We start from the raw sequence: 15,119 nt of genomic DNA on the forward strand, positions 1-15,119 counted from the left end.
ACAAAAAAGACTAGTACAGTTTCATTGGGAAGGTGGTAGTTTCTGAATCACAATGGCACAATGAAGACATTAATTCCAACGATGAAGTGAAAACTTTCAGTTGTTTTCCTAACCTTGCTAGAACCACATCATGCCTCCTAACAAGCACAATTTAAACATTTACACTTGACTAATTGCAATGGTTGCTTTCAATGTCATTTGTTTTAATTTGATACTGGTTCTGAGCTGTGCATAAAGAAATGTGAACTATGACAGTTTTCCTAATTTTATCATGAATGAAAGGTTCACTTAGATTAAGGGACTATTTTGCTGTATTCGAAGATAAAAGTCTAGTTGTGAGGAAGGTGGTTAGCACAACGCCTGATTTACCATTAGTTTCCACTTTGAGGGCTTTTTTTTGAGATAGCAAATACAAAATAATCTCTACCAAGTGTCTTTCATTGCTGCTGTTATTGTTGCTCTGCAAAATGTGAATACTAATAAGAGAATAAAAAGATCTTCAAATTAGGTAAATGAAAAGTTAATTGGCTACTTGAATCTAAAATCTGAATGATTAGCTGCTATGTTCACTTTTGCTATTTTACAAACCAGTATCTTTAAGGATCTATACTATAGTAAGATTTCTCAGAGCTTTTGGATTTCTTTAAATAGATTTTAACATATTGGTACACTATTGACAGTGTATGACCAATGGTTTTCATTTTGAAAATGGTATAATCGTATGTACGTAGTGTCCATCAAATAGATTTGACTGTAAAATGAACAAGTAACTGGTTGCTATTCTGAACTACAGCTTCAACCAATAGAATAACATTAAGGGTTAAAATCAAGTTTAACCTCTAAATACTAATAATTGTACATTTATTTGAATTTTAAAACTTTCATCCATTGCAAATACCTGAATTGTTTATTTTTTAAAGAAAATCTGTTACCCTTGGCTTACTTCATCTTTATCATGCTTGTTTACCAAACTATGAATTAGCACCTTTTAGGTAACTGTAGTTTAAGGGGCAGCAGCTTCTATTTGTACAGAGAGCTTGTTAGAAATGCAGAATTTCAGGCCTCACCTAGAATCTACTGAATCAGAATCTGCATTTTAACATTTTCAGATGATTGGTCTGCTCATTAAAGTTTGAGAAGCACAGGAATAAAATGTAAATTCCTAGAAACTGGAGTTTAAAACAATAAGTTGTTAGCAGTGATGCTGATTACTAATTGTATATTGACTCTATTTCTTTCTAAAGTGTTTTGATTACGTTACAGATGCCAGTTATCCAATTTTTCAGCATTAGTGTTATATCCCCATATCTGTTACTCCTGTATGAAGTTCTGAAGCATTCAGAATGTCTGTAGCTTTCAATGAATTCAAATGCGCTTTCTTAAATAATCCTGTTTTGCACTCCTGGCCGTTATAAAATGGCCAGCATATATTGTAGCTGCTTTATTTCATGGATGCCAAAACTGAATTCGTGGACTAAGAAAGGCTGCAGACAAGGAAAGCTTTAAGAACTGTGGAGGCTGACTGAAGGGTAAAAGGTCACTGTCAAACTGAACAAATTCTTTTCTGATCTCAAGAGAAAGACAAAGAAAATTCTGTCTGCCGAGCTCTCATGTAAAGGTTTTGTCCTGTTTGCTTGTGTTTGGTGTGTGTGTTTATTAACTATTCTTAAGCCTCTCTTTAAAAAAATTTAATGTGCTCACGTTTTGGAAGATTTTGATTCTTGCAACCTAGCAAACAACATCAAATAACACTTAAGGTACTCTTTTTTTCTTTTTCTTTTTTTTTTTTTTTTTTGAGACAAAGTCTCGCTCTGTCACAGGGCTGGAGCACTGCTGCGCTATCTCGGCTCACTGCAACCTCCACCTCCCAGGTTCAAGCAATTCTTCTGCCTCAGCCTCCCAAGTAGGTGGGACTACTAGGCATGCACCAACACACTTAGGTAATTTTTTTTTTTTTTGTATTTTTATTTTTTTTTTTTAGTAGAGATGGGGTTTCACCATGTTGGCCAGGATGGTCTGGATCTCTTGACCTCAGCCTCCCAAAGTGCTTAGAGACATGAGTCACCACGCCCAGCCAACGCTTAAGGTATTTTAAATATACAATATGACAAGTAAAAGAGAGAGGCTATCCTAGGCAGTTTCAAAAAGGTTGCATATTTCAAAGTAAACTGAAAATCAGGCCCTAACCCCCAACGCAGTAGTTCTCTTTCTTCTCTATGTGATTTCCTTTCTCCTCCCCTCCTCCTTTCTGTCACAAAGTAAAATAAAGCAGTCTAAGATTATTCAGGAAAGGAAGGAAAGCTTTGCTTTGGCAAAATTTCCCTGCCTATCTTTCCCTGACCCATACTCCCTAACAAACACACATATACCCTGACATAGAGAATGAGATTATGTAGCAAACATTAAATTTTAGAAAATGCACTCAAAATCTTCCCCAGATTATATTTAAAATTTAAAGGAAATGAATACTTCATTCTTTAGGGTAAATATGCATTTATAAAAATAAAACTATCCTTCCAGGTATGTATATTTCTAGCCATTTTAAGTAAATGGGCTTTTCCAATCATTTTTTTTAATTAAAATTCTTAATGCATTGATAGTTTAATGCATTCACTTGTTTTCAATATCAAAGCACTATTTCAATGTTTTATAACATAATTTGCACAATATAGGTGTTTTTAATAATCTCCATTCAAAACAAAATGTTGAAAACAGTATTTTCTAGTTCTGAGTCAGAAGAGAAACTGTTTACCACAACAAAAAAAAGCCCAAACAAAAAAGTTTTGGATACATTTAAATTTCTGAGAAGATCCTACTATTAAATTTGAGCAAAGGTAATTAAAAAGCCATACATGATAGTGTTTCAAAATTCTAAACACATTGGAAAGCAGGGAACAAGTATGTTTGTGGAATAAATTAATTCATGCTATCACCCAATACCTTATGTGAACTCCTGTATCACTCATTTCCCATATCTGAAGCTTCCTTTTCTTATCTGTAAAATTACGAGTTTGGAGTAAATTATGTTTCTGGTCCCTTCCACTTTGAGAGTCTACAAAACCTGCATCATACTTGGTGGGCTGTAATGTAGATGACAACAAATATTTGTTGAATTCAATTTAATGTGATTATATATTACTTTGTTGTTGTTCATTGCTTTGGCCCTATTAGAATATAAGCTTTTCAAAGACAGTACTCTCTAAAATTTCTTTAAGGGCCACCCTTCACATTTAAAGTATTGCTATGCTAGACAAGCCATAGGCTTTTAGTTATTGATGGTTAATGAGTCAATGCAGTCAAACTGATAATACGTGCAGAGCCGAAGTACAAGGAAATAAGGTCCTAGATGTCTACTGCTTTTTGTAAAATATCACAGGATTTTTTTTCCCTTTGGAAAGTGCCTTGAAATAACTTACAATTCCTTCATTTTACTTTTGGAGAAACTGAAGTCCAGCGAGGTGAAGGTTTTTGCCTAAGGTCACTTTCTAGAAACTAATAAAATATAAATCATAAAATACCTTGTATTCACACAATTTAAATAAACCCCTGCTCTCATTGGACCAAAAAAGACTAATCTGAAGACAACAAACAATGATTTGTATCTTTTAGGTTGAAGTGATACAAATCCACACTCAACTGATCACCAAAGTTACAAAAATGTCATGTCAGGAAAAAAAACACTACCTAAAAATCACTGGCAAACATCTAAAATAAATCTTATGTAAAAATATAGGTGTTCTAAAAGATGACAGTAGTATAGTAGAATATAGCACTAAATATTTGCTACATTAAGCAAACAGTCTTTATGGACTGTCATTATGATGGGTCATAATTTAAATTTGTAAACAAAAAGGAAGGATCTTATGAGCATGTGCTGTTAACATTGCAATAGTTCTACCATTTTATTAATACCATATAATTTTTACAAAGCCTAGTGCATATAAACATTAAATAGGAGTATATAATGCTAGTAGAAAATTAATTGACAAATTTATTTTAGTATACTTGAATGTACTCGTCTTTGAATTTTTTATTTTCTAATCCAAGACACATTATATGTTTTTGCCTTTTACATTCAGAACTTTGACAACATATACTCAAAGATATAAGAGAGGCAAAAAGGGATGTCAGAAAAAGACCTGGCTTGGAGACTGATCAATCCTATTAAGGCTTCCCCTCTTAATTCTGGAAATCCTTAGGGAGCTGATTTCACCAGTGGGACTTTCAGTATCCCCATCGGTAAAATGGGTATAACCATGTCTTCTTTTTCTGTTCAAAAATTTTTTATGTGACTAAAATAAAATCACTTTAAATTATATAAAAATATAAAATACCGTACATTTTGAAGGAGTTAATTAAAAGAATGACTCAAAACAAAGGTGACAGAAAACAGTCTTTTAGCTTCATTTTAGGTGATGATAGTAACTGAATTATGCAATCAGTTAAAAATCTCAATTTGCATTCTAATTACTTAAAGATTTTTAAAAGAAATGGATTGTCCTTTAATTAAAATCCATGAGCAAATTAATTTTATCATTGTCATGCTAAAAGTTATGTTAGAATATTAAAACAGAGAAAAATATTCTTCCATAATTTATTCTCTTCTTTAATTTTTCTTTCATCCTATTTACCCAAATCCACACATTCAAGATGAGCAGATTAGGTGTACAAAAATCATTCTTTCAGATTTGGGCTGGAAACATAAATTATACCCACTGATGTTCTTTGTTTTAAAATTTATTCTATTGATCAAATGCTTAACACAGTAGAGAAAATTAAAAGGGCAGTTTAAATCCTTGAACAGTTGAAGATTTTTAGATTGCAAAAAGATAATAGGAATATTTATGATTTCTGGCAAGCCACTTCTCAAATTCAAAACAGTAATTGAAAAAGACTCCTTTTCCCATGTTTTGGTGCTGTTTGATAACGAGAATGCAGTCTTTCCCCAGGTGTAACTAAATCTCAAAAAACACTTTCACTCTAAAATAGATTTCTCTATCTGATAAACCTTTATTTTACAATTAACTTTGCACAGAGCATAAATCTTACGGGACCATGTCACATAGGTCATTTGATGTTAACTCCTAACAAATGAAGATGACCACATTTTAGAGATGACGACTTCATGAAGAGTATCTATTGGAAAAGAACACCATTTCAAATATGATTAATTAGAATATTGCAAGCCAGTTTGGAACATCAAGGCATCTTACCGAGTTTTCTTCATTCTGGATACAGAATGATCAATAACATCTTCAAGTAATAGATCTCTGCTCAGATAATGACATGTAATTCAGAATACTGTAATATAGTCAATACAATTAAATGTTTCTAAATATTTTATTTTTCCCAAAGGTAAAATTTGCATATGTCTTTGATGAAAAATGTATTTTTAAAGCATACTCTTTCTTCCCTTCCCAATTCCCAATGATGTTGAATTAATTCCACTGAATGTAGACAGGACGATATGAGAATTGCACCTTTACTATATACACACACAAAATTTTCTAACAATGCAGTTAAAATAAAACAAACAAGCATTCCTGTGCCTCTGAAGATTGGTAACTGTATGTTGACATGAACACATGTTGACACAGACCTTAAAATCCTGTGTGTGGGCAGAGCGGGGGGTCTGCTGACAGGAGTGCCTTCTCAAAATACTTAAACTCGAGCCACTATACCAATCCCACAAAGCAAAAAAAGAGAAAAGAGAATAAAAATAAGAAAGAATTTTCACTGAAAATATAAAAGGAATGACCCATGGGAAGAGAATACAGCAGAAAGGATGGGATGCTGAGAAACAGCTTCAGGAGTGTGTCAGTGAGAAATTCAGAAAGGTCGGAAATACTCCCCAAAGTACAATATTTGAATCCCTAGCCACAACCAAAGGAAAATAGACATTTGCAGGCATAATAAATATATATAACAAATTGAAGGAATTCCACTGAAAGTCTTGTGTGAAATAAAACAGCAAAAGTCACCTAAAGGAAGAAATCTTGATGAAGAAAATTTGGCAAATCTAAGCAAGTTTGAAGTAGAGTGGCCTTTCTTTCTCCTTAGCTCCTTTGAAGTCTATGAAAGGTGGATCCAATGTGGCAAACGGGGAGGAGAATGTAAAAGGGTGGAAATCAGTGGACAAATTAGCAGGATGATTAACGCAGGTGAAAGGGAGTGGGGGATGGCTTAGAGGAGGAAAGAGAAGTGAGACAGCTGTTTGTTAGTGCCTAAAGGGAAGGAAAAAGATTAAGGGCCTCTAACTGGTTGTCGAAAGAAGGCTGAAGTGGGTAAAATGTTAGATGATGTAGAGTTCAGAGATGATGCAGGGATGTGGGTAGAAAACGGGGTGGGGTGAAGATCAGTGTGCTTGCAAGTGGCTGAAGGAGTGGAGGGGGGGGGTCTCCCCAGGACAAAGAAAGTTTAATCAATAAGCGGAAGATGGGGAATTTTGAAGACTGAATTCGGAAAGTGAGATGAGTAAAACAATCTGAGTGGATAGATGATGATGTCTAAAGAGAACTTTTCTTCCCCAAAGCAGCTTTCCTTTGTTTCTTAGTTATACTGATTAGTTTTAGGCCCTTTTCATTCATTTGTTCTCTTTTCTGGATGTTATCTTCTTAACATATGTGCCTCCACTCTCTGCTGAATGCATCAGTTTATTCAATTCTTCATTTAAATGCAAACAACAATAATATTTCTAATGTGTGCTATCTATTGCCCAATTTTCTCAGGCTAGTTTTTTGTTGTTACTTTAACAAATTTGCTGGAAAAAAAATCCTCAAAGGTGTCCTAGGTCTACAAAACACACATACACCTCAAAACTTTGTAGCAAGACATCAAGCCCTCATGCTTACTTAGTCTGTGTGGGGCATGACCTTCCAGATATATTTTCTTGCTAGCGACCTACTAGGAATACCTATTTTTAAAACCACAGACCTCTCCTTTATGAACCTCTTCTTAACCTGTTAACTCAATCACTATGCCAGTTTGTCATACTCTCTTTTGTATTCCTAGAGCCTAGCACATTGGCACAGTAGGTGACTAATTAAAGTTTGTGGATTCTTTAGTGAATAAATACAGGGATGACACCTCCTTTAAAATATGGGAAGCACGATTATTGGAGAGAATTAGCTTTCAAAATTTCACTCCCTGAATAATTTTCTTTCCCAGTAAGAAAACATGACAGCCACATATATTTCTTCAATGTAGCTCGAAGCCAGGGGTTTAGATAAACTCTCCTTGTTGATGTGCCTCCCCTTGCTCCACCAAGAATCTTATAAATCCTAGCTAAAGGCTGTTGTGGACTGCTTGCGCAGAGAAAAAGAATTTTCTGCTTTCTGAATCTCCTTAACCAGATTTCTTCCCTGCCACCAGCAGTCTGGAAGCTCTCTATCAGGAATTTCTATCTTGAAAAAAAATATAAAGTTTTGAATACCAAGAGAGGGAATAATATGAAACCTACAATCCCTTCTGCCAGGGCTTACTGCTGCTGAAACCGAGCATTACCTGGGCGTCCCTCGGAATCCATTCCGGTGATAAAAAGGCCGGGGACCCGGGGGAAGGGGCAGGGAGTGGGGGTACTCAGTTGCTTTCAACCCTTAGCAAATGATTGAGCTCTAGATAATGAATGTGTTTTTATGCTTGGTGGGAGTTTCTTTCCCATTCCTGTATTTCAAACGCACCGCAACTTTAAGTTTACTGCCAGCTATACGTCATGAAAGGGACGCTTTTCATCAAAGGGAAGAAGAAGAGGAAGGGGGAAAATCCTAGTTTTACGAAATGGAGTAATTCTTTGCTCCTGCTCCCATTTCCCACTTCTCTCACCTGCGTCCAAACCAAAACACAATAGGTAAGCAGTTGCTTGCGACCCCCTGGAAGGTAATTTCCTCTGGAATGTAATTTTGCTCCAGACGCCAGTTGCCTCTACACGCCCTGCCTCTGCCTCTGCCCCTCCCTCTTGCCCTGTGCAACCTTCTCCAACTGCACGCTGCCACCCTCCTACCAAAGCTAAAGAAGGAATTGTCGGCAATCAGGAAAACAGATTGGCCTCAAATTTGGGAAATCAGGGGCTTGCTCCTTAAGACGAGAAGAGCAAGCTCAGAAGGGACGCCGCAGCGGGCTTCCGTCTTAAAGAAACCTATTCCTGCATCTTCCCAATTTGGAATGCGTGTCTGTAAAATAAAGAGCATGGTGGCCTCTCCCCTATGGCAGTAGAGGATACAGCCTTTCCGAAACTTCCAATTTCCAATTTCTTCTTTCAGTGAAGGGGACTCCCCAGCCTGCGTTTTGGCCTAAGGTTAAAAAACCTCCCCCACCGCACAATTTTGTGCGGAAGATGACCCACCCCGCCTTCTAGAGAGCTTGCTCTGTGACAGGCGGAGCAGCAACCACCAGGTTTTAAAGAAGCCGGTCTTCACAGCCTTCTTTTTAATCACCCGACGGGAGAGAAAACAGCAGAAATTTAACACCAGCAACTACTATCATTGCATGTGGAACACTTGTCCTCTAAAATCCTGCTAAATAAGTAAAATCACTGTGAATAGAAGTTGAAAAACGGAGAGAGCGCGGGCGCGGAGGGAAGGAGGAAATGGATGGGGGGAAGACCCCAAACTGGGTTTGATCCCAGGTTTTAAAACCGGCGGCGACCAGCCAGCAATGGCCTCCCCCGCCTCCCTCGCCTCAGTACGCCTCTGAGGAGGAGGGACTGGAAAGGGGGCGCTGCTCGCCGGAACGCGGGAAGGACCGAAAGGACAAGAGGGCGGCTGCGCGCAGGGAGCGCGCGGGGCAGGGCTGCTCGCGCTTGCGAGTCGGACTTGCCACTCGGCTTCCTAGCGGCCGGGCCCAGCCTCTCTGCAGCTGACATCATTGCCAGAAGGAGGGGCTGCCCCTGCGAAGGCGACTGAAGAACAGGGTTCTCAGGCCTGGTAGGCAAAGGCGCTCCCCCGCCGCTTGGCGAGCCTGACGCCCTGGCAGCTGCAGCGGGACTCAGCTTTCGGGAGCTGCACGCGACAGTTCTTAATTTAGTCGAGGGAGAAAGGTATCTTTAGACCTTAGCGCATCCATCTCTCGGTTCTTTCGTCAAAACCGCCCGCACACAGTCCGCGCTCTCTCCGATGAACCAGACAAAGGCAAGAAAGGGGAAACGTGTACATATACTATTACTTCGACTTGCTTTCAATTGCTTCCCCACCCCCACCCCCGCCCCCGCCGCGACACACACACACAGACCCACAGTGGAAAGGCCAGCCCTGGCGCTGGGATTTCCTGCCGGGATTGCGGGAGTTTGTTTCAAACAAGATTAAAAGTGGAATTCCGTCAGTCTTTACCAAGTTGCAAGGGTGCCCGCAAATACCAATTCCTTTTCTATTTTGAGTCACACCCGTTTTACTTTTTAGGGGACCGAGGGAGACGGTCGCTTTAAGTCACAAAGCACCGCTATGTTCTCAGGTGTTGTGCTTGGCGTTCGGAATTATCCGCATGCTCCTCAGGTTGTTTCCTGACTGCAGCGCTAAGAGCGCACAGGCGACAGCTATGACACCATTGCCTCCTCCCCATCTTTGCTGCCCCCCCCCTCCTACCCAGATTTTCAACCACTTTCTTCCACACACTTTTCTTCGTACAAACATCTCCTAGGCTGCGTTTCAATCCCATCTTGGGATGTTTAAACACACAAGACAAGGACACTTTTCAAAAATTGATTTTGTTGGTTGTTGCGCTTTCATTCTATTTGTTTTGTCCTAACCCCTCTTCCCCACGGTTTTTGCTTTGTGGGTGTGTGCCGCAGTGGCGCAAATATCGATTCCCAGCCCCCAGCCCACATTTTGCATCGGAGAGGCTAGGGTTCCCCACAAGCGCTTCAGAGGAGCACCCCAGCGCCCCACACCCTAAGCCGCAGGCGGGTGAAGCAGGGGAACGTGGAATAAATCATTCTGAAGCAAAAGGGCCCATCTTCCGTGAAGCTCTAAGAGTCTTTCCTTGGCAAAGGCAAAAAAGCGGCTGGGGCTATACATTCTGAGAAAGTGACCTCTCCTCCTACCCCTCAAGTCCCTTTGCGACTAAGCGCTCAGATGCAAGTCCCAGCAGCAACCCGGGCGGACTGCTGCTCCGCTCTTCTAAAGTCTAAAAGATGCACCCGTTTGCGGCTACTCGCTTTTTAAAAGTCACCTTTTCCGATGAAGCTTTTTTAAAAGAGACATTCCTTTTCTGGAGGGGGGAGGGGGGTATCGCTACGCGCTTTTGGAAAAAGAATTCCTCTGTGAGGACGTGAACTGTTTCTCGGTTCTCTTTTAGAAAACACCATCTATTTATGGGATGGGTGGGCGGTTTATTTATTTATTTATTTATTTGGCTAAGGGATTACAAGTCATTTCTTCAGATGTCTGGCAACACTCTTAGAAAAGTCATTTTTTAAAATGAGAAAATGCCGTTTTTCGGCTCGATTATAAGTTGCCTTAAAAAATATATAGGCAGAATTTTCACACCTACTATCTCCATATCCAGCAGGTGCTGGCTGAGTACAGCCCCATAAATAGGGCGGGAAGGAAGGGTGGGGAGGCGAGCGCCAAGAGAAACAGCACCGGGAACCCTGTGCGCTCCTGGCTCGCCTGGCTCTCCTTTGCTCTGCGCCAAGGGTCGTATCCTCAAAGGTTGGAGCCAGCCTGGCAGGGATCCAAACCCGAGCCCCCAGAGGAGCGCAGCGAGGCTGGAGGCAGTTTCTCGGCTGGAGGTATCGCCTCTCAGCTCTGATCTCTGCCAGGCGAGTCCGGGACATGCTCTTTTGTCAACACCTGACCCAATCTTAGAGTTTCCCTCATCCTCGCTAAAGCTAGCTGTACCCATTAAAGGGAGAGACCTTTTTGCACAGCCAATGTCGGGTAAATTCCTGCGCCGACACATTTCTGACAAAAGTGAGAGTTTTCGCAAAGTAACCAAGCGCATTGGTGGTAGTGCTAAAAAGATACTCTCCCTGCGCTCACCTCCGGGGTTTGCTCTTTCTCTTACCTCCCGGGAAGAGAAGGGGGAAGGGAGAATAGCAGAAGCCTCTTTAAAACCACTCCGTTGTCACAGTTCAGACCTCAGGCGCAGGCAGCGGGCAGTGTCCGCACACTAAGTGTGGAACTCACGCCTCCCTGCCAGCACCCTGTACAGGTACCCAGTCCGGTTACTTACCCACTGAACGAAGCCTCTGTGAGTAGAATGAAGAGGTAAACGAAAGAAGAGAAAAAGGCTTCCGCCCGCTCCACGGAGACTGCGATTGCTGTAGCGGGCTCTACCGCCACAGCTCGCAGTCCGCAGAGCAGCCGGAGTCGCTGAGGCAGTTTCTGAGGCTATTCGGGCCGCCCGGGCTGCGGGTGCTGCCTGGGTCGCCGCTGCCACTCAGCGCACTCTGTTTGGCTTGCCTTCCGCTTTGCCGCGCGGGCAGCTGCTTGCAGCTCCGGCTTAAGGCTCCTCCCGTCCCGACAGTTCGCCGACTGCAAGGAGCCAGTGCCGAGCCAGCCCTTTTTATTGGCGAGGGGGAGGGACTTCACAGAGGGGGAGAAAGGGGAAGGAAGGGGGGTGAACCAGTGAAAGGCGTGGGGAGAGAAGTAAACCAGTGTCCGGGCCGCCTGCTGGGAAGGGAAGGAGCAGCACCAACTGCTGAGTACCCCCCTCTGGTCCCCACTCCCTGCACTTCACATCCCCCGTCGATCCGGGGGCGGCCCCTCCCCGCTGACGGAGAACCAGAAAGAAGGGCGGGGGAGAGATGGAGGTAAGCTTAGGAAGTTACTGCTCGCCTCCCAGAGAAGGAGGCAGAATGCGTGCTGGCGGCACTCTCGCGTGCGGGACCCGCTGCCGGAGAAAACGCGCCGCTTTCGGGCTGCTAGCTTTCCAGAGCAAAACCCAGAGCATGCAGTGTTCTCCTCGGTCCTCTGCTCCCTGCTCTCTTAGACTTCCCTTTAACTTTCACTCATTCACATTTTCTCAGAGAAGTTTGATTTTTCCTGTTATCACGCTGGCTGCCCTGACTCCAGCTAGTGAACAAGCATCCTGCAGCACCATTTTCTCACACAAAGGATACTTAAGGCAGACTAGGGGAAGTAGGGGCAGGAGCCTGGCAAAGTCACAGTTGGAGGTGAGAGACTGTCTGCATATATCATACTCTACTGTGAGTGGGGTCTGGTACTTCGATCGCCTGTCCGGATTGATCCTCTGAGGGCAGCGAAGGGGTGTGTGTGAAAGAGGGAAGGAGAAGTTCTAGCGATCTAGCATTTGGCTACCCCAGAGATCAAGCAGGAGTGAGTCAGGCGGCATTGCTGCCAGAGACCAGGCAGCGTCGCGGGCGTGGACGGCTCATTTCCAAGGTAGGAGAGGGTGCAAGAGAGGGAGGAAACCAGCCCGGAACCTCATGCCTGGTGCTTGCCAGCGAGTTCTGGCTGCCTGGTGGGCCACGGCTGGGTGGGTTTCGGAGTGTCAGGCCCCCAAGGACCACTAAAGCTTCCAGGAGCTATGTGGCTGGTTTATGCCTGCGAAGGGTCGTGGGTATAAAGAAGTAGGGGCTAATTCCCCCTTTCATGGCATGTGATTAAAAAACCAATGGCAACAACATCAAAACCACGCCAGCTGGTCAACTCTTATTCTTATTTTAAGAAGCAACTCCTTAAATTTACCCAGAGGCCAGAGAATGAACCAGGTGAATTTTCTAAATTCCTCTCTCCAGAAAGAGGTAGGATTTTATGGGGAAAATCTACTTTCCGTGCTTATCCTGTAGAAAAACTTATCTTTCTGGTGCTGTGCAATTTTTTGAAAGAATGTTGCTCTTTTTTTCTGAAATAAAAGGAGAAAAAGTAGAGAATGTTTTAGAGCACCAAGATCACAGTATCCATTCTTTTATTTTTTTGTCTACTGAATGGAAGAGGAAATGACATCTGTGTAGAGATAGAATATCAAGAAGGAAAAAAATTTGTCAAATTATAATAAGTTCCTTTTCTCTAATAGCTTCTTCAGGGAAAGTTTTTTTTAACTGAAAGGCAAATCCTTATGACTTGTTTCCTCAGTATTTCGTTCTCCACCTTCTTAGCTGCCTCCTTTCCAATTCCTGATAATTTAAAGGTTAAAATCTTCATTCAAATATTCCTCATGTCACTTTCTTTCATATTTATATACCCAAAGCCACACTACTGTGAGAAGCATCAGCACGGCAGCTGAATGCAGGTCTGCGTGAAAGAAAACAGAGAAACACCTGTGTTTACTCGCACAGGTGTGAGCAGACACTTCACTATTACATTTTAGTACTCCTGTAACTGGCCCTCCATTCTTCACAGTATCCAGCACATGCATTGTACTCTTCTTAGGAGCTAGGAAATGTCTGAGAGGGGAAATCAGAAGCTGCTAAATGGTTACAGCTCCGACTCTTGGGGATTGCACCACTGGATGAGACTGTGTCATGGGAGATGGCAGGAACTCAATGCAAATAAAATCACTGATCCAGGGACGGTGTGGCAAAGTCATGCTATGGGAGTGCTTTTAGAATACTAATAATTATTCATAATATCCACATTAGATACCAATTAATTGATTGCTGAAGATTTTCATTAATCCCGAGGCAGGAGAAGGGAACTATATGGTCACCGTTTAAAGTATTTAAAGTTATTATCATGACAGACTTATGAGGTTAATATTATTTTTCCATTTTGCAATTCCTGAAACTGAAGTTCATAGAGGACAGGTGATTTGCACAAGACCATGGGGCTAAAGAGTAACAGACTCTAGATTTTCATTCAGGGTATATAATTCATAAATTCAGCTACATGGTTACTTTATAGTTAATCTGATTTCTTCTATGTATAATATGGAGCAGAACATTTAGTTTTAAGTGTGCGGTCCAACAGAAAATGGTCTGTGTAGAGTAGAAACATTACTTATAGAACAAGGAGTCTCTGCTAGTTGACCTAAGTGATCCAGAGAATTACCTAAGAAATTGAGTCTGTTGAAAAGACTGACAGAAATCCACATCTGAAAATAATGAAATTTTTTTACCATTTTCTTTTCTTCTGTGTTCTGTCTGATGGTGGCACCAACGAGTGGTGGAATAACCAAAAGCCAGGATACCTGGCAAAAAGCTCTAGGCATTCTAACTCTAAAAGGACTGATGAAGATTCTTTTCTGACTACAGACAGAAGGACTGTACTGAATGGTTTTTTTTTTAACCCCATTACCGAATGCTGTTGTTTTTTGTACCATCTGCATTATATAAATTGTCCTATTAATCCTCCAAATCATTCTATGAGGTAGGTATTATTAGCTTCATTTTTTTTTTCTTAAAAAATGAGAAAATAGAGACTTGGTAAAAAATGCCCAAGGTATTAAAACTGTAAAATACACAGGAAATTCCAACCCATGTTACTTCCAGTCCATTGTGCTGCCCCTCCGCATATGGACTTCAGATTCTGTAATGACACATTTTCAGAATGTGCATTACATCAAAAATTTTATGATTAACAAAAGCCCTCAAAAGCAAAAAGGGCACTGTGGGTATCTGGGTTTTGGATGAGGTGTCAGGAAGGAACTGTGATATTTATTGCATTTTGTTTCTTCAGTGTTCCCTTTAGGAACCTTGACCAGGGTTCTGCTATGATCATAAAAGGGAAATTCTAGTAATATATATCTATAAACATGGAAATATGTCTATTCTCTGAGGGATAAACTATAAAGCCATTATGATTATATAATGGATCAAAGAAGAGTTTTCAAAAACATCAGTGAGTAAGGATGTTTCTCAGGCCTGTAAGAATTGATTAAAACCAAGAAATAACATGTCCATCTAAAAAGGGATTGATCAGCCATGGAATCTTGGTAAAAGAACGCTCCGAAGATGAGCATTGGCAATACCTATTCATGTACATTTTCATCTCTCTGGCAAAATCACCCTTGATATGAGATTGATGAAACCAATCAAATATTGTTATTTCAATTCCCCTTGCATGAAACATCCCTTATCAAGCAATCTGTCATCTCATTGTGATTTGTCTTTTGTCTTTCCATAAAGTCTCTGTTCAGAGACAGAATGTACAGGTCATGCTGATCGATGACAACAGAGTAATTTGTATGTATCACATGACACTATTTTGTACTAAATTCCATTC

The 15,119-nt window shown here is 41.2% G+C and overlaps 1 protein-coding gene across 1 annotated transcript in view; it reads right to left on the reverse strand.

The window, feature by feature from the left end:
* Positions 1 to 11,632, reverse strand: part of PCDH11X (protocadherin 11 X-linked) — a 112,450-nt gene extending 100,818 nt beyond the window's left edge. The window contains exon 1 of the mRNA XM_017516008.2: positions 11,167 to 11,632. The gene's annotated coding sequence lies outside the window, so the exon portion shown is untranslated. The remainder of the gene's footprint in view (positions 1 to 11,166) is intronic.
* Between the last annotated feature and the right edge of the window lie 3,487 nt (positions 11,633 to 15,119).

Source organism: Cebus imitator, unplaced genomic scaffold (genome assembly GCF_001604975.1).
Source record: "Cebus imitator isolate Cc_AM_T3 unplaced genomic scaffold, Cebus_imitator-1.0 Scaffold569, whole genome shotgun sequence".
Classification (NCBI taxonomy): Eukaryota; Metazoa; Chordata; class Mammalia; order Primates; family Cebidae; genus Cebus; species Cebus imitator.